This window comes from Carcharhinus amblyrhynchos, chromosome 26 (assembly GCF_965287045.1).
Source record: "Carcharhinus amblyrhynchos chromosome 26, sCarAmb.v2.hapA, whole genome shotgun sequence".
Taxonomy (NCBI): domain Eukaryota; kingdom Metazoa; phylum Chordata; class Chondrichthyes; order Carcharhiniformes; family Carcharhinidae; genus Carcharhinus; species Carcharhinus amblyrhynchos.
Genome location: NC_137349.1, coordinates 10,153,879 through 10,173,124, shown reverse-complemented (window position 1 = coordinate 10,173,124; position 19,246 = coordinate 10,153,879). Strand labels below are relative to the sequence as shown.

At 46.4% G+C, this 19,246-nt stretch overlaps 1 protein-coding gene across 1 annotated transcript in view; it reads left to right on the top strand.

Annotated features, from left to right (window-relative positions):
- Positions 1–1,898: 1,898 nt before the first annotated feature.
- The window catches only part of ncanb (neurocan b), a 234,606-nt gene continuing 217,258 nt past the window's right edge, over positions 1,899–19,246 (top strand). Inside the window, exon 1 of the mRNA XM_080212934.1 lies at positions 1,899–2,260. The gene's annotated coding sequence lies outside the window, so the exon portion shown is untranslated. The remainder of the gene's footprint in view (positions 2,261–19,246) is intronic.

The following is a 19,246-nucleotide window of genomic DNA, read 5'->3' as shown; positions in this document are numbered from 1 at the left end:
GGGAACACCACCAACTGTAAATTTCCCTCCAAGTCACTCACCATCCTGACATGGAAATACATCGGCCGTTCCATCATTGTCACCGGGGAAAAACCCTGGGATTCCCTAACAGCACTGTAGGCGTACCTACTCCACATGGATTGCAGTAGTTCAAGAACGCAGGACACCACCACCTTCTCAAAAGCAATTAGACAAGGAGCGGTAAATGTTGGCCTAGCCAGCGACACCCACATCTCGTGAATGAATAAAGATGCCCTCCAGCATCACGATGATTCTTGCTGTCCTGACTCACACACAGGGAAACAATTGGGTGGAATGGCACGAAGGTGCCTAAAGGATTGATGCCAAAGTTGGCCTTATTTCTTCAGACCGGGTGGGGAGAAAGCTGAGGGGGTGGGGAAGGAGGATGTGCACGTAAGAGGAATATTTGGAGAAGCGGAGGTTTGAATGTTAGAGGTGGAGGAATCAAGTCCAAGGGGCTTGACAAACTCGACTCACTTCTCTTCGATAAATGTGTCTTAAATCAGTTGTGGGTCTCAGTCAGCAGAGGTTCAAGCCCCACACCAGAAATCTGAGCTCAGGATCCAGGCTGACATTGCAGTGCAGTACCGAGGGAGTGCCACGCTGGCAGCTTTACAGGTGAGTTTTCAAAATCCGAGGACTGGCCTACCCTCTCCATTGGATGACACTATGTTTGAAGGAGAGTAGGGGAGTTACGGCTAGTGTCCCCAGCAATATTCATCCCTCAATCAACATCACACAACAGATTACCTAGTCACTGCATGTTCTCCCTGCGTTGGCATGGGATGGCTCTGGGTGCTCTGGTTCCCTCCCACAATCCAATGATGTGCAGGTTATCATAGAAACATAGAATCCCTACAGTGCAGAAGGAGGCCATTCAGCCCATCGAGTCTGCACCAACAACAATCCCACCCAGGCTCTATCCTCGTAATTCCATATATTTTCCCTACTAATCCTTCTAACCTACTCATCCCAGGACACTAAGGGGCAATTTAGCATGGTTAATTCACCTAACCCGTGCATCTTTGGACTGAGGGAGGAAACTGGAGCACCTGGGGGAAACCCAGGCAGACACGGGGAGAATGAGCAAACTCCACACAGACAGTGACCCAAGCCGGGAATTGAACCCGGGTCTCTGACGCTATGAGGCTGCAGTGCTAACCACTGTGCCACCATACTGCCCGTTAGGTGGAATGGGCATGGTAAATTATTCCTTAGAGTCAGTGGGCTTAGCAATACGTGGGGATAAGGGGCTTGAGTGGGATTGTTGCTGGTGTAGGCTGGACGGGCCGAAGGGCCTCCTTCTGCACGGTAGGAATTCCCTACGTTTCTGTGAATTTCAAATTGCCGTTTCGGGGAGTGGGAGTGGGATCTTGCTGCGTGCAAATTGGCTGTCGATTTTCCTGGATTAGGACAGGTGCCGCACTTCAAGAAAGCGGTTGGAGAGTGGAATTGGGAACAAACCTGAGCGCGGAAAGGCGCTATAGAAATGCATGTGCTTTTTTTTTCTTCCTGCCTGATGAAGCTCGGGGTCTGTTTTGGTTCAGATAACATGCGAGGGTGAGAAAATCGATGTGAGAGTTTGTGGGGGGGGATATGGTGGGGGTGAAATGTGGGGTGGTGGGGGTGAAATGTGGGGTGGTGGGGGGGTGCGGGGGCTGGCTCTCAGGCTGGGGGGAGATTTGAGGAGTGTTGTCTAGTGTGGGTGCGCAGGGCTGTGCTTGGGGAAGGATTATTGGCGGGTGAGTTATTCAATTGGAATTGTGTGTTGCAGCCACAGAGTGGCTCACACTGCTTAGCTAATTTCTCACATGCACCGGAGCTGTTCGGAGCCGAAAGGTGGCTGGCTAGTCATTCTTCCCCTGCTCTTTTTCGCAACTGAGCTCCGTCCCAAATCCTCAATTTCCAATTCCTCTGCCCAAATCAGCAATACTAGGAAAGAGAGAGAGAGAGACACACACACAGAGAGACAGAGATTCTACTTCACTTTTCCTCCTGCTATTTAATTATATCTCTCTTTTTTTTTGAAACAATTATTTCGTTACTGTTGCTGGGAAAGGAAGGTTGTGAAATTCTTTAACCAAGAGGCAAGCAGAAACCCGGAGAATGTGTTTCCCCCGCTGAAATGATCAAGTGAGATTGAGGACAGACAGACAGACAAGACAGACAGCGCTGGACGAAATTCCCGGGATCTGGGATCCGTGGAAACCGATCGAGTGAAACCTTGTACTCGGCGCAGGTAAAGAGAAAACAAAATCTTAATTTCCTTCCTTACTGTCTAATGTTTCTTGAAAGAAGAGGGAAGAAAGCAGTGCTGGGATCTAGAAAAGAGGAATTTGTGAATGTATGTATGTTAGCACTGAAACTGACAAACGTAAATTGAAATTGGCTAATCTCTTCTGAAAAAAAAAATGCCTTTTGTGATTTATAGAATTCCAATTCTTGAGTGCTGGACTCATTTCTGAAATGTATTTATTTCAATAACTGACCCCTTTCCTGCTTTTTTTTTGTTTTCCCAAAGAGTTGTGAATGACAGAGTATTAATTAAATGTTGCAGGGATAATGATGTACATACAAGGCACTGTCAACTGTTGTGGATAGCTCCTCTCAGCCCATTCATCTCCGCGGGCTTTGGCTATGGGGAGGTTTTTTTTTGGGGGGGGGGGTGGGATATTCACAGGAACAATATACTCTTTAATATTAACACTCCCCACCATCACCATTCTCAACTGAGATGCGGTGGCTGTCTCGAATTGCTGAGCCTTCAACCGAGATCAACATCGTTCCCGTGTGGACATCATTTCTCCCTTAGTCTTTCTACCTCCCCCCGCCCCCCCAGCCCCCACCTTGTGCTTTCAAATTCCAGTGTCAGAATTGGAAGAAACTAGAACTGGGAAAGGCACACATAGAGGTGAGAGAGAGGGAGGGAGGGTGAGAGAGAGAGAAGAAAAAGAAAAGGGACTTGGGCTGAAGGAAAGATAATGAAATGAGAGGAGATTGACAACAAAGAGTATGTAGGGAATATCAGACAAAAGGTGTTACAGCTGACAGGAGACGCACAGGTCTCCCTCCAGTGGTAATATTCCACATCATAGATGCTTCATTAACCGGTAGCACCGCAGACACAAACCTGGGAGGGCTCCACTAAACAAATAGTACAGTGGATGAGAAAGGAACTCCCCAACCCCACCTCAGTGTCCCACTTTAGCTGGGTCTCAGCCTCCAGACGGCTCCCCACCCCACGCAAAAAGAGACAAGAAGTCCACCTACTCGAGACTGGGCTACACCACTGAGTATTACAAATCCAGGGTACAAAAATAAAACAATTGACAAAACGAGGTAAGACATTCGTTGAGAGACACCTGAGACCAGCATGGGCGTGAGGGAAAGTCCCTTTGACAATTTCAACTGGGATTTAAATGAGGAATTGAGTTTGCTTCTCAACTCTTCCCCCCCCCTCCATATCACTATTTGCCCTTCTAACCCTTCCAAGTCTCACATCCTGTCCAACTCCCGCCCCCCCCATCCCCCCCTCACCCCCAGGGATGTATAATATTCTCCAGATCCTCAGTCAAAACCTGGGGGTGGGGGTGGAGGGGGAGCAGGTTTTAATTAAATGCTAGAGGAATAATAATGTACAAGAGATTGTCAACTCTTCGAGACATTCTCTCTCTCAGTCCAATTAACTGAAGGTTCCTATTCATCTCAATGGGTCTGTGTAGAGTTTGCACGTTCTCCCCGTGTCTGCGTGGGTTTCCTCCAGGTGCTCCGGTTTCCCCCCACAGTCAAAGATGTGCAGGTTAGGTGGATTGGTGAAATGAAATTGATCTTAGTGTCAGGGGGATTAGCAGGGTAAATATATGGGGTTCCAGGATCTAGGACCTGGGTGGAACAGTGGTCGATGCAGACTCTTTGGGTGGATGGGCCTCCTTTCTGCACTGTAGGGATTCTATCGGCTAACCACCCCCACCACTGCTGAGACTGGGAAAATTAAAATTAAAATCCTTGCCCTTTCTTTTCCTCTGCCCTCTGCAAATTACTGAGCTTCTGCCCTGCATTGTCATAGCATAGACTCCCAACAGTGCAGAAGGCGGCCATTCAGCCCATCGAGTCTGCACTGACCACAATCCCACCCAGGCCCTATTTCCATAACCCCATGTATTAACCCTGCTAATCCCCTGACACTCCCATCAGGTTAGCACGGAAATCAACCTAACCCACGCATCTTTGGACTGTGGGAGGAAACTAGAGCACCTGGAGAAAACCCACACAGACACAGGGAGAATGTGCAAAACTTCATACAGACAGTGACCCGAGGTCGGAATTGAATCAGGATCCCTGGTACTGTGTGAGGCAGCAACACTAATCACTGTGCCACTGTGCCACCCCACTGTGCCACTGTGTCACACCACTTCCTCTTCCTCAAATTAATCCAGCACCTCTGATGAAATATTCAGTTCTGATGAATGGGTCACAGACCTGAAATGTTAACTGTGTTTCTTTCTCTACAGACACTGCCTGACCTGCTGACTATCCCCCAGAACTATGTTCTTTTTCTATTTTTTTTTAATTCAGGTTTCCAGCATCAGCAGTATTTTGCTTTTGTATCACACCTTTCCTCTGATCCAATGCTCCTATTCTCTGTTTGAAAGCATGTAGTCTTTTCTTAAAGAAGCCCTGCTGTGTTGAATAAAGAGAGATAGAAAGTGAGAGACAGAGAGAGAGAGAGTGAAACAGAGAGCGAGAGAGTGAGAGAGACAGAGGGTGAGAGTGAGAGAGAGTGAGAGAGAGTGTGAGAGAGTGAAAGAGAGAGTGAAACAGAGAGTGAGAGAGAGAGTGAGAGAGAGAGAGGGTGAGAGAGAGCGAGAGGGTAAGAGAGTGAGAGAGAGACAATGAGATAGTGAGAGAGAGAAAGAGAGAGAGAAAACAGTGAAAGAGAGTGAGAGAGAGAGTGTGTGTGTGAGAGAGAGAGAATGAGAGGGAAAGTGAGAGAGAGACAGAGAGACAGAGGAGAGAGAGAGAGTGAGAGAGAGAGTGAGACTGTGAGAGAGAGAATGAGAGAGAGGGTAAGAGAGAGTGAGAGACAGAGAGAGAGAGACAGAGAAAACAGTGAAAGAGAGTGAGAGAGAGAGTGTGTGTGTGAGAGAGAGAGAGAATGAGAGAGACAGTGAGAGAGAGACAGAGAGAAAGTGAGAGAGAAAGAGAGAAAGAGAGAGTGAGAAAGAGAGAGACAGCGAGAGAGAGACAGCAAGAGAGAGAGTGAGAGAGAGAGAGAGAGACAGAGAGAAAGAGAGAGAGAATGAGAGAAAGAGAGAAAGAAAGTGAGAGAGAGAATGTGAGAGAGAGATAAAATGAGAGAGAGAGAAAGTGAGAGTGAGAGAGGGGAACTAATTGATTTCACCCAGATCTCTGTTGGAGAAGGAAAATCGTTGTGCCGACTCCCTCAACTTAAGGTTAATTTTTAAATAAACAACTTTGAGTTGAACACATTCAACCTTCCAAATCTTAAACCAGATTAGAGTGAATCTCAATAAACCCGTAAGCTGTTGATCTAATGATTCTCATAATTCTATTGTCGCTAGAATATCTTCTGTGACATTGCTCACGGTGAATTGATGACAGGAGAATTGCTACTGTATGGTATCAGTTACTGATAGCACTGTGGCACTGCTGCCTCACAACACCAGGGGCCTGGGTTCAATTTCCAGCTTGGGTCACTGTCTGTGTGGAATTTGCACATTCTCCCTGTGTCTACGTGGGTTTCCTCCGAGTGCTCGGGTTTCCTCCCACAGTCCAAAGATGCGCACGTTAAGTGGATTGGTCATGCCAAATTGACCTGTAGTGTCCAAATATGTACAGGTTAAGTAGATTGACTGTGCTAAATTGACCCTTTGTGTCCAAAGATATGCAAGTTAGGGGGATTAATGAGATACATTTGTGGGGTTATGGGCATAGGGCAGGAGGTGGTGGGCCTGTGTAAGATGCCCTGGTGGACAGTCAGTGCTGACTCGATGGGCTGAATGGCTTCCTTCTGCACTGTAGGATTCTATGATTCATCTCATAATATAATATCTTGCTGATTTGGTGCATCGTATTTGATATGGAGTGTAGTGGTTCAAGATGAAGCCTCACTACTATCTTCTCAAAGGAAATAGGGATGCCAACTGGCCTGTATCCCAAGAATGAATTAAAATACTCGCTTGGTGGTACAGAACTTGAATATTTCTGGAAAAATCTGTCAAAGCTTTTTGTCTCACACTCATTGGGACAGATGCAAGAAAACCAAATTTCAAAGGAGGGGGCATGTTGATTCAGATTGCTTGACACATTGCCATGGAGAGTCCACCAGGCATTATATGCTTGTGCAATTATGCATTTATAAACCTTCACCCCCTTTGAAATTTACATTTATCTCAATGTGGGTGAGACGAAAATTCAGAACGTAATGTTGAATATTAGATGCCATGATTGGAAAGCACTTCTGAACAATCTGAGGTGTGATAAGAGTTACACCAACAATTGGGCTCACAATGTGGCTCACTTATGTTTTCTATGAGTTGCATATATTTTTATGCAGAGTCCTGTCCTCTGCAGCCAAATGGACATGTCCAGGCATGGCATCCTTCTTGAATTAGACAAAGGCAAGGGGACAATAGTTCTCTGAAGCTTTCTCCATGGCAATGCTTTGACCAATCAGAATCAACTTGCCAACCAATTATCACCCTTTTTTCATGCGATATAAATTGTTGCTCCTTTTGAAACTGGGTATTCTTGCACCTTCTGATGTGTGCAAGATAAAACTCTTCAATAGCATGCCTCTTTTTCAACAATAATGAATTAAAAAAAAACCTCTTTACCCTTTAAGGCAGAAAAGTCCAGTTATTCCAAATAGGCACATCCTGAAGCCACTTCAAGGATAATTGCTGTTGGCAGAATCTTAAGCTTGTCAGTTGTGATTATGTTATTAGATTGCAAATAAGAAAGCAAGACTTTGCATTTAAGTAGCACCGTTTGCAGCCATAGGACACTCCAAAGTGCTTTACAGCCAATACATTACTTTGGAATTGTCCTCACTGTTATAATGTTTTTATTCATTCATGGAACATGGGCATCGCTGGCTGGCCAGCATTTATTGCCCATCCTTAGTTGCTTTGGAGGGCAGTTGAGAGTCAACCACATTGATGTGGCTCTGGAGTCACATGTAGGCCAGACCGGGTAAGGATGGCAGATTTCTTTTCCTAAAGGACATTAGCGAGCCAGATGGGTTTTTCTGACAATCGACAATGGTTTCACATTCATCAGGAGATTCTTAATTCTAGGTTTTTTTATTGAATTCAAATTCCACCAGCTGCTATGGTGGGATTCGAACCCTGTCCCCAGAACAGCAACAGAGTTTGTGGATTAATTTAAAGTTTAAAGTTTATTTATTAGTGTCACAAGTAGGCTTACATTAACACTGCAATGAAGTTACTGTGAAATTCTCCTAGTCACCACATTCCAGCAGTGAGGGAGAAATTAGCATGGCCAATTCACCTAACCAGCACGTCTTTCAGGTTGTGGGAGGAAACCCATGCAGACATGGAGACAATGTGCAAACTCCGCTCAGATAATTACCCAAGCCAGGAATCAAACCTGGGTTCCCTAGCACTGTGAGGCAGCAGTGCTAACCACCATGCCACCTAACAACAACACCATTCGGCCATCGTTTCCCCCAAATATAGTATTCAATTTTCATGCAGCAAGCTCCCACAAACAACAATGTAATAACTGTCGGATGATCTGTTTTAGTGATGTGGGTTGAGACATCAATATCGAGCAGAACATTCATTTCTATCTGTCAGTTGCGTTATGTGATCTTTTATATCCAGCTGAGAGGGAAGATAGGGCTTTAATTGCAGAACTAAAGTGGGTAGCTGAAGTTAAAGTACAGATCAGGTATGATCTAACTGAATGGGAGAACATGCTTGAGGGGTTAAATGACCTATTCCTACGTTGGGCCTCCCATCCATTGACTCTGTCTACACTTCCCCCCGCCTCGGAAAAGCAGCCAGCATAATTAAAGACCCCACGCACCCCGGACATTCTCTCTTCCGCTTCTTCCGTCAGGAAAAAGATACAAAAGTCTGAGGTTACGTACCAACCAACTCAAGACCACCTTCTTCCCTGCTGGCATCAGACTTTTGAATGGACCTACCTTGCATTAAGTTGATCTTTCTCTGTACCCTAGCTATGATAGTAACACAACATTCTGAACTCTGTCCTTCTCTATGAACAGTAAGTTTTGTCTGTATAGCACGCAAGAAACAATACTTTTCACTATATGTTAATACGTGACAATAATAAATCAAATCAAAACAAAAGACACTTGCAAAAGGATCAGATTTTAAAAGTAGAGAAGTGTTGTTATTTGTATAAGGCATTGGTGAAACCACACCTGGAGTATTGTGTCCAGTTTTGGTCTCCTTAGTTGAGGAAGGATGTGGTGGCACTGGAGGCAGTTCAAAGAAGGTTCACCAGAATGATTCCAGGAATGAAAGGGCTGTCATTTGAGGAGTGGTTGGTTAGTTTGGGCTTATACTCACGAGAGCTCAGAAGAATGACAAAGGATCTGATTGAGGGATATAAAATGCTAAAGGGGGTTTGATAAGATGGATGTTGAACAGATGTTCCCCCTTGTGGCACAGTCTAGAACAAGATGTCCTGGATTATAGAGTGAGAGGTGGTACGATCAAAACTGAGATGAGGAGAAACTACTCCTCACAGGGGGTCGTGAATCTGTGGAACTCACTGCCCCAGAGTGCAGTGGGTGCAGAATCAATCAACAGATTCAAGAAAGAGATGTTTCGGCTGCAAAGTGTGATAAAGGGCTATGGGGAGCAGGCAGGAAAGTGGAGCTGAGACCAGGATAAGATCAGCCATGATCATATTGAATAGCGGAGTGGGCTCAAAGGGCTGAATTATCTACTGCCGCTCCCAATTCCAGTGTTCCAATGTTCCTATGACAAGCAGGAAGACACTTCTGAACCTATTATTCCGAAGCCCTAGTGTACATGTTCTTCACTATATGTTTTTCAAGTAATACAGAACATGGGCAAATAAGTGTGGCACGGTTAGCACTGCTGCCTCATAGTGCCAGTGTCCCAGGTTCAATTCCAGCTTTGAGTCACCGGCTGTGTGGAGTTTGCACGTTCTCCCTGTGTCTGCGTGGGTTTCCTTTGGGTGCTCTGGTTTCCTCCCACAGTCCAAAGATGTGCGAGTTAGGTTGATTGGCCATGATAAATTGACCCTAGTGTCAGGGGGATTTGCAGGGTAAATGCGTGGGGTTGTGAGAGTAGGGCCTGGTGGGATTGTGGTCAGTACAGACTCAATGGGCTGAATGGCATCCTTCTGTACTGTAGGGATTCTATGAACATTGAGGCTAAAGAGGGTCGCAGCTGAAGAGGAGGCAGCTGCAAAATTGAACGCAGTCGCTGATGGACTTGGGTCTGAAGATTGAATTGAAACTGGAGGAATCTTTTGTCTCTGTTACTTGGGAAGCTTGTTCAGATTTTTTTTCTTGGGGCAACCAACATATCAAAACATCCCAAGGAGTTTCACAGTCACATCTATCAGAGAACATTTGATATTGAGCTGTGAAGTATAGATGAGCAAAAAATTGGCCAAAAAAGTAGGCTTCATGGAGGATCTTAAAGGAGGAGAAGGAGAGAAAGACTGATAGGGGGATTTATGGAGGGAATTTTAGAGATTAAGGCTAAGGCACAGCCACCAATTATGGGTCAAAAAGACAGAGTTAAATTGATTGCTAGATGTGGAAGAAGTGAGTTGCTTTGAGCACTGTTAGTCATGCACGAGAAAGAAAGGAATAAGAGAGGCATTGGCGTAATGGTATTGTCACTAGACTAGTAATCCAGTGACCCAGGATAATGCTGTAGGGACCTGAGTTCGAATCCTAGCCTGGTAGATGATGAAATTTGAATTCAATAAAAATCTGTTGTAAAAAAACCCCCAGCTGGTTCACTAATGCCCTACAGAGAAGGAAATCTACCATCCTTACCTGGTCTGGCCTACATGTGACTCCAGAGCCACAGCAATGTGGTTAGCACTTAAATAACCACTGAAATTACCTAGCAACCCACTCAATTCAAGAGCAATTAGCGTTGGCCTAGTCAGTGATCCACATTCCATGAATGAATGAAAATACCTGACCAAGTGTAAGTTCGTGGAGGATGCACATGTTTTCCTAAAACTCTTTTAGGCATGGTGGCCGGTATAGCTACAGTGGTTAGCACTGCTGTCTCACAGCGCCAGGGACCCGGGTTCGATTCCCGGCTTGGGTCACTTGCTGTGCGGAGTCTGCATGTTCTCCCCGTGTCTGAGCGGGTTTCCTCTGGGTGCTCCGGTTTCCTCCCACAGTCCAAAAGACATGCTGGTTAAGGGTGTATCGGCCATGCTAAATTCTCCCTCAGTGTACCCGAACAAGCGCCAGAGTGAGGCAACCAGGCACAGTAACTTCAATATAGTGTTAATGAAAGCCTACTTCCGGCACTAATAAATAAAGTAAGACGGGCGAGGCTTCACATCTGGACTGTACATTGCATAAATATGGCCCATGATATGTTAAAGCTTTTCTGAAATCTTTGTGCCTGCTTCTTTACCTTGCCCAAAGGGTTGGCAAGGCTTGTTATTGTGAATCACTCCATCTTGTGCCCTACCTGGATATTGGGAAATAATTCAGGATTGTGGGGCCTTGGGGAGCTGGACCGAGAGCCCTCAGCCATCTGCTTGTGTTGCAGCCAACAGAAACTACTACAATTGCTTGTGTTAGCTTATCTTTCACAGCCCTATGTCTCTTGCGGAAGTCTGGTCCAACTATGACCAGCTGTTCTCGAGTTATTTTTCTGTACCCATGCACAGACTTATCGAGGTGAAGGCACAAAACTAATGAAGGAACAGGAAACATTTCTGATCCTGGAGATGCCCTGCAGACCTCTCTGGTAAGGTGCAGCACAAACAGAGCTTCGAATCGGTGGCCGCAGTAATGAGAGCGTGATTCCTTTCTCCGCTGCAGATTCAGAGACAAGGAAAATTGGCAAGACCCGGAGACAAATGGGAGTCGGAAACAAGAAAGCTTGTTTTTTTTTTAAAAGCGTGTAAAATGTGCTTCTGTTGCATTTTTCTTGTGTGTGGAATTGGCTATTCTGTACCACGCTGCAGAATCTGCAATCCCCTGGCACAGAAGTTTGTCGGCCTTGCCTGTAATTGGCCTCGGTTGCTGCATAAATTGTGAGGAACTTGGGCAAAGCACGGTTTGAAACCTCCTTTTTCACTCTGCCTCAGTAACACGGCTGGCGACCTCGACTCAGGACAGTTGCCCCCTCCGTGCGCTGATATTCCAATCACGACATTTGCCATCGGTGAATGAGATCGTCAATTCGTGTCAAATTAATGACTCGAAAGCTCATTGCAGCCAGGAGCAGGAGCGTAGAGAAACCGAGGGTGGGACGATCTAACGGGTCTTTAAAATTCTGGAGGGGTTTGATAGTGCACACACGAGGAAGGTGTTTTCACTTGAGGAGCAGGTGGGGGGCGGGGGGACAGAAATAAAGGCCAACAGTATAAGATAGCCGCTAATAAACCCAATAGGGAATTCACGAGCAACTTCTCTCGTCAGAGAATGGCTCTCTGCCACAGGGAATCGTTGAGGTGAATAGAACAGATAAAAGAACACGAGAAGACAAGAAATAGAAGCTCTTCAAACCTGCCCCATCGTTCAATACAATGATGCATTTAAAACAAAGAACAAAGAAAATTACAGCACAGAACAGGCCCTTTGACCCCCCCCCCCGCAAGCCTGTACCAACTATGCTGCCCATCTGAACTAAAACCCCCTACCCTTCCAGGGACCGTATGCCCCTATTCCCATCCTGCTCTTGTATTTGTCCAGTTGTCCCTTAAAAGCCACGATCAGTAGGAAATCATATCAGCAAATGAAGGAGAGAGTAATAGAAGGGTGTGTGTTGATTGGGTGAGGTGAAGCACGTTAACATGGCATTGATCAGTTGGGCTGAATGGCCTGTTTCTGGAAAAATTCTATGTAATTAGTTTCATCCTCCTGGGTTAGACTTGAAGTCAGGTCCCAAAGGTGAAAGGACTGATGCACTGTACCACCAATCCCCCGGCTAATGCGCTTTTGTCACAGTCTTAGAGTGAACTGCACTCTCTCTCTCTCTCTCTCTCCCTATCTCCACACTTCAGTGCTCAGTGAACAGCCAGTCCTTTGATCGGAGTCAGTTGCGCTATTAATAATTCTGACCATGTAGCTCGACACACTGTGAATTTTAAGCTGGAAAAAAGACTAACCAAGCAAGTTATTGTTTCCAAAGGAGGCCCCGGTCTTTGTCTGACGACCAACCTCATTCTCCATTTGAAAAGAGAGGAACCAGAATCCATGATAATTTCACCAAAGTGTCACATGACCAAATTAAGCAATGCGCCTCATTGGCCCTCACGTTTATGATAAATGGAAGAAGGGGGAATAATTAGGTTGCCATCAAGATGTGAAGGTCGTTTCTTTTCTCTTACAAATTTTTGCAGCCCCCCCCCTCCTCCCCCTCCCCTCCTCTCTGACCTAAGGTCATTGACCTCTTCCTTGGATACATTTCCCCTCCCGTTGCCCCTCTCCCTGATGCCACCTCCCTCAAGAACGTCACGTCTGAAATGTGACCATTTAGTTGAGGTGGTAAAGGGGAAGAATCATAGAATCCCTACAGTGCAGAAGGAGGCCATTCGGCCCATCGAGTCTGCACCGACCACAATCTCATCCAGGCCCTATTCCTGTAACCCCATATGTTTACCCTGCTAATCCCCCTGATACTAGGGCTGATTTATCATCACCAGTGCACTTAACTGCACATCTTTGGACTGTGGGAGGAAACCAGAGCGCCCGGAGGAAACCCATGCAGAGTCGGGGAGAATGTGCAGACTTCTCACAGATGGTGACCCAAAGCCGGAATTGAATCCAGGTCCCTGCTGCTGTGAGGCAGCAGTGCTAACCACTGTGCCACCATTCCTAAGTTGACTTAATCAGCCTGTGGGGGAGACTGGCAAGATTGGAAGTGATGTTAGTTTGTCACCCCCAAGTCTGAACTGAGAAAGAAGGAATATTTTCATTTCTATAGCCCCTTTCACAACCTCAGGATGTCCCAGCATGCTTTGCGGTCGATGAAGAACTTCTTGTGGGAGTGTTGAAATATGGGAAATGGGGTGGCCATTTTACCCACAACAAAGTCTGGCCAACTGCATTGTGAGAAAGAGTTAGATAGTTTGATTAGTGTGTTCTGATTGTGTATGAGTGATAAAATTGGCTCAGGACACAAGGAAAAAATCCACGGCTCTTTGATTGGGATCTTCTGTATCCACCCGAAAGGACAGAAGGGAATTGAGTTTGATATTTTGTTTGGACGTTGGCACCTCTGACAATGCGGCACTTCCTCAGTACCACACTGTGAGCATCAACCTATGTTATTGTGCTCAAACCTCTGGAGTGACGTTGACAGATAGTGGCATCAAAGGTTCCACTGGATCCAGTAGGAACCCCACACACCGAAACGGGTATGACGGCCATTTAAATGCATTTACATGCATTTAAATTGATTTAATGGGCTGCACACCCAACCTTATCAGCACTTCCCCCTTTACCACCACATTCGCCCATCCAGAATCAGCGGGAAACAGATATGCTCCACATAAGTCCGATTCGGGCACCCCATCAGGGAGGGTGAGTGAGAAGGTAAGTGCTGAATGTCCGATGGCTCTCTGCTTAAGATCACTGGGGGAGGTGGTTTGGGGGGGTGGGTCTGCTACCACTCTGCCTGAGATCAGTGAGGGGGAAGGGGGGGGTCCGCTGCCACTCTGCCTGAGATCAGTGAGGGGGAAGGGGGGGGTCCGCTGCCACTCTGCCTGAGATCAGTGAGGAGGAAGGGGGGGATCCGCTGCCACTCTGCCTGAGATCAGTGAGGGGGAAGGGGGGGGTCCGCTGCCACTCTGCCTGAGATCAGTGAGGGGGAAGGGGGGGAGGAGCCCGTGATCCGTCTGGATGGCGGGAAATTGGGGGATAATGGGGTCAGTAATGTTGTATAGGTGGCGCAATGTCTGTAGGGGCCAGGGGGAGGCATTATCCGGCCCAGAGGGATGTGGCAGGGAGCAGCATTCCGTCATCTTTTTTCCATGCCTGCGCAGTTGGAGGCGCCGATCGGAGCTGCAGGATTTTGGGCGTGTTAAGCCCTGCCCACAGGTTTCTGCAGCACGATTCGGAATTGCTAATATTTTTCAGGCAGAGAGTGTATAGGGGCACCTGAGAACGGGTCTAAAAGCTGGATCTGAAACATTCCCAGTTTTAAGTTTGTCCCACATTTAGAATCAAAGTGATAAAACAGGGCCCTGTGGGGCAATTTAGCAATCCACCAAACCTGCACATCTTTGGACTGTAGGAGGAAATGGGAGCACCCGGAGGAAACCCAAGCAGACATGGGGAGAATGTGCAAACTCCACACAGACAGTCACCTGAGGCCGGAATTGAGCCCTGGTCCCTGGTGCTGTGAGGCAGCAGAGATAACCACTGTGCCACCGTGCCACCCCCAAGTGGGGGAACATTGTTGACAAGCTCAATTTTGTGCAGTTCCACGTCCTCACAGACCTTCCCATGAATTATAAATAGGATATAGAGAAGCAGGAAAAATTACAAAAAGATTTACTAGAATGCTTCCAGAACAGAGAGGCAGGGAAGACTGAATTTGCTGGGGGCTCTTTTCTCTGAGTCCAGGTCTTTAAGATTATGAGATTGAGAAAGCAGATGCTGAGATGATCCCCTCTGTTCGAAGCCAGGGGTGTTGAAGCCAATTGTAATATTCCCACTTGCAGGTAGACCAGAACTAGGGACCATATTCACTAATCAATCCAATAGGGAATTCCGGAGAAACTTCATTACCCAGAGAGTGGTGAGAATGTGGAGCTCACTCACTAACAGTGGGAGTGGTTGAGGTAAATAATATTGATACGATTTCAATGAATGAAGCTAGTTAAACACATGAGGGGGAAAAAGGAATAGAAAGAGGCGCTTGGTGAAATGGTGGGTTAGGAGAATAAGAACTAGCATGGTCTGGTTGGGTTGCATTTCCTGATTTTATGCTGTTAATATTTTGTAACTAAAGAATATAGAATCAGAGAATAGAATCTCTACAGTGCAGAAGGAGGCCATTTGGCCCATCGAGTCTACACCGATCACAATCCCACTGAGACCCTATCCCTGTAACCCCATGTATTTACACTTGCTGATCCCCCTGACACTAAGGAGCAATTTAGTATGGCCAGTAAACCTAACCCTCATGCCTTTGGACTGTGGGAGGAAACTGGAGCACCCAGAGGGAACCCGCAGGGAGAACATGTAGACTCCACACAGACAGTGACCCAAGCTGGGAATCAAACCCGGGTCTCTGGTGCTTGAGGCAGCAGTGCTAACCACTTTGCCACTCCAAAGACCCAGGGTAATGCTCTAGAGACCTGGGTTCAAATTCCACCACTGGTGAAATTTGAATTCAATAAAAATAATGACCACAAAGCCATTGTTGTAAAATCCGTCCGGTTCACTAATGTCCTTTAGAGAAAGAAATCGACCATTCTCACCTGATCTGTCCTACGTGTGCATCTAGACCCACAGCAGTGTGGTTGACTCTTAAATGCCTGCAGTTCACGGGTTCTACATTAATAATCTGGATAAATAAATAGACTATTAACATTTGAATGTAAATCAGTTTTCAATTAAGTCTGCTCTGACAATCTTCAGGGAAAACCCTTTGGGGTAGTAACCAGTAGTTAGAAATGGGCAATAAATGCTAGCCAAGCCAGCATCCCATGACTAAATATCAAAAAACCCCTGCCCCCTTCATCGGTCCCAAGAGCACCATGTGTGCATTAGTAGCTGCAACAAGGGAGGAATAAAAGGCCCAATGGAACCCTGGAAATAGGTAGATACGGATCTTGGGTATGGAGGGTTTGGGCAGGTTATGGGCAAATTGGAGTGGGGGTTTAGGGTATCACATGAGATGGGAGAAGCTGGGGCAAAGATAGAACCTCCTCTTCTTGCCCTTTGAAGAATTTTGTTAAAGAATCAGGGTCCCCACACCACTGAGCAATATATGGTCAGCGTCAATTGGCTTGGCAACAAGCCCAATGGATGGACCCTTGATTATCTATTTAAATAAACTGGATGGAGTGACACCATGGCCCTGAGTTTGATTCCCGGCTTGAGTCACTGGAGTTTGCACATTCTCCCCGTGTCTGCGTGGGTTTCCTCTAGGTGCTCCTATTTCCTCCCACAGTCCATAAATGTGTGAGTTAAGTTGATTGGCCATACTGAATTGCCCCTTAGAGTCCAAAGATGTGTAGGTTAGGGAGATTAGCGGCATAAAGACGTGGGGTTACGAGGATACAGCCTACGTAAAATGCTGTGTCAGAGACAAGGTGTAGACCTGATGAACTGAATAACCTACTTCTGCACTGTAAGGATTTTATGATTCTATTCTCCGATTCTATTAGTGCTGATTTCACTCCCCCTCTCCGCTTCCAACACACCCCTGCTATCACAGGAAATATAAAACGCAGCCCTTGGTCAAAAGATAGGCTTGACGGGGCATCTTAAAGGGGTACAATGATGGAGAGCTACAGGGAGGATTAGCAGAGCTTGGGGCCCAGTGAGCTGAAGGGGCAGCTGCCAAAAGTGGACAATGAAAATCAGGAATGTGCAAAGGGCCAGAATCGGAAGAAAATGATGAGCTGGTTTGATTGGATTTATTATTGTCACATGTATTAATATACAGTGAAAAATATTGTTTCTTGCGTGTGAAACAGGCAGAGCGTACTGTTTCTAGAGAAGGAAAGGGTAGAGTGCAAAATGTAGTGTTACGGTCATAGCTAGGGTGTGGAGAAAGATCAACTTAATGCAAGGCAGGTCCATTCAAAAGTCTGATGGCAGCAGGGAAGTAGCTGTTCTTGAGTTGGTTGTAAGTGACCTCAGACTTTCTATCTTTTTCCTGAAGAAAGAAGGTGGAAAAGAGAATGTCTGGGATGCGTGAGGTCCTTAATTATACTGGCTGCTTTGCTGTGGCAGTGGAAAATGTAGACAGAGTCAGTGGATGGGAGGTTGGTTTGTGTGATAGATTGGGCTTCATTCACAACCTTTCGTAGTTCCTTGCTGTCTTGGGCAGAGCAGGAGCCATACCAAGCTGTGATACAACCAGAAAGAATCTTTCTATGGTGCATCTGTAAAAGTTGATGAGATTCGTAGCTGAATGCCAAATTTCCTTAGCCTTCTGCAAAAATAGAGGCATTGGTGGGCTTTCTTAACTGTAGTGTTGACTTGGGGGGACTAGGACAGGTTGTTAGTGATCTGGACATCTAAAAACTTGAAGCTCTCAACTCTTTCTACTTCAACCCTGTTGATGTAGACAGGGGCATGTTCTCCTTTTCGCTTCCTGAAGTCAATGACAATCTCCTTCGATTTGTTGACATTGAGGGAGAGATTATTGTCGCCGCACCAGTTCATCAGATTCTCTATCTCATTCCTGTACTCTGTCTCGTCATTGTTTGAGATCTGACCCACTACAGTGGTGTCGTCAGCAAACCTGAAAATTGAATTGGAGGGGAATTTGGCCACACAGTCATAGGTGTATAAGGACTATCGTAGGGGGCTGAGAACACAGCCTTGTGGGGCAGCAGTGTTGAGGATGATCATGGAGGAGGTGTTGTTGCTGGTCCTCACTAATCGTGGTCTGTGAGTTGGGGAAGTTCAGGATCCAGTCGCAGAGGGAGGTGCTGAGGCCCAGACCATGGAGTTTGGAGATGAGTTCCGTGGGAATAATAGTGTTGAAGGCTGAGCTGTGGTCAATAAATAGGAGTCTTTGCAGCAAAGAGCCGGAATTGAACCCATGAGATTGAGCTTTGGTATTGCTCAGTAATACCTAGCCTCCAGCAACTGACCCAACAGGGGAGTAGCTAAGGCACTTCATTTATCCAGCTTCATGTTCAAAAGATTCACTTAATCTGCAGTTGGATCCAGCCCGCACTCAGTCTCTACAGCAGTTGTCATCAGTAACCATTTGATGCCAGAGTTTTCCTCTCAGAAATTAATTGATTATTCACATCGGAGACTTAATTAGTTTTATTTTAAGTTTGTTGTATCAACTCAAGATCAAAGATCCCCGAGGAAAAGCTTCATTTAAAGTGTCTGTAACAGGGCTGACGCGGTGCTCTGTGATTTTTCTGATGCACTGTTTCAGAGGGAAGAGGAACCATAGGGTCCCTGTGTTTTGTCTAACTCACCGTCTGGTTGCCTGGGCAGGTTCTGGGGGAAGCTCCCTTTAGATTCATCCTTGCGACATAGCCGCTGCTCAGGCTGCCATTTATCACCCATCCCGGTTTGCCCTCGAGTCTGTGTGGTGTCGAGACTTCTTCCTGAATATTTGCAGCCCAGCTGGCATGAAAATGAGAAAGGGCTGGAAAAGCTCAGCAGGTCTGACAGCATCTGCGGTGAGAGAGAGGGCAGGATCTTCCAGCCCTTGGTGTGGTATGTGGGGTGAACCAATGGAAAGTCCATTGACTTAGGCAGGACTGGAAGATCCCACCAGTGAACGGGGATGGAAAGTTTCAGCCAGAGATAGTGTTTCGAGTCCTTCTGACTCTTCAGAGCTTCTTCTTCAGGTACCCCCATGGTGCCATTCGGGAATGGGTTCCAGGATTTTGACCCAGCGGCAGTGAGGGAATGGTGATGAGGATCCATGTCAGGGTTGTGTTTGCCATGGCGTTCCCATGCACCTACCCCCCTTGTTATTTTAGGCAGTGTGCAGCACAGTGGTTAGCACCACTGCCTCACAGCATCAGGGCCTGGGTGACTGTATAGCATGCAAGAAACAATACATGTTAATACACGTGACAATAATAAATCAAATCAAAAACTATGTGGAGTTTACACATTCTCTCTGTGTCTGCATGGGTTTCCTCCTGGTGTCCAGTTTCCTTCCACAGTCCAAAGATTTGCTGCTTAGGTGTCTTGGCCATGCTAAACTGCTCCTTAGTTTCCAAAGATGTGTGTGTTAGGGGGATTAGTGAGGTAAATATGTGGAGTTACAAGGATAGGGCCTGCGTGGCATGTCCTATCAAAGAGTCACAGAAT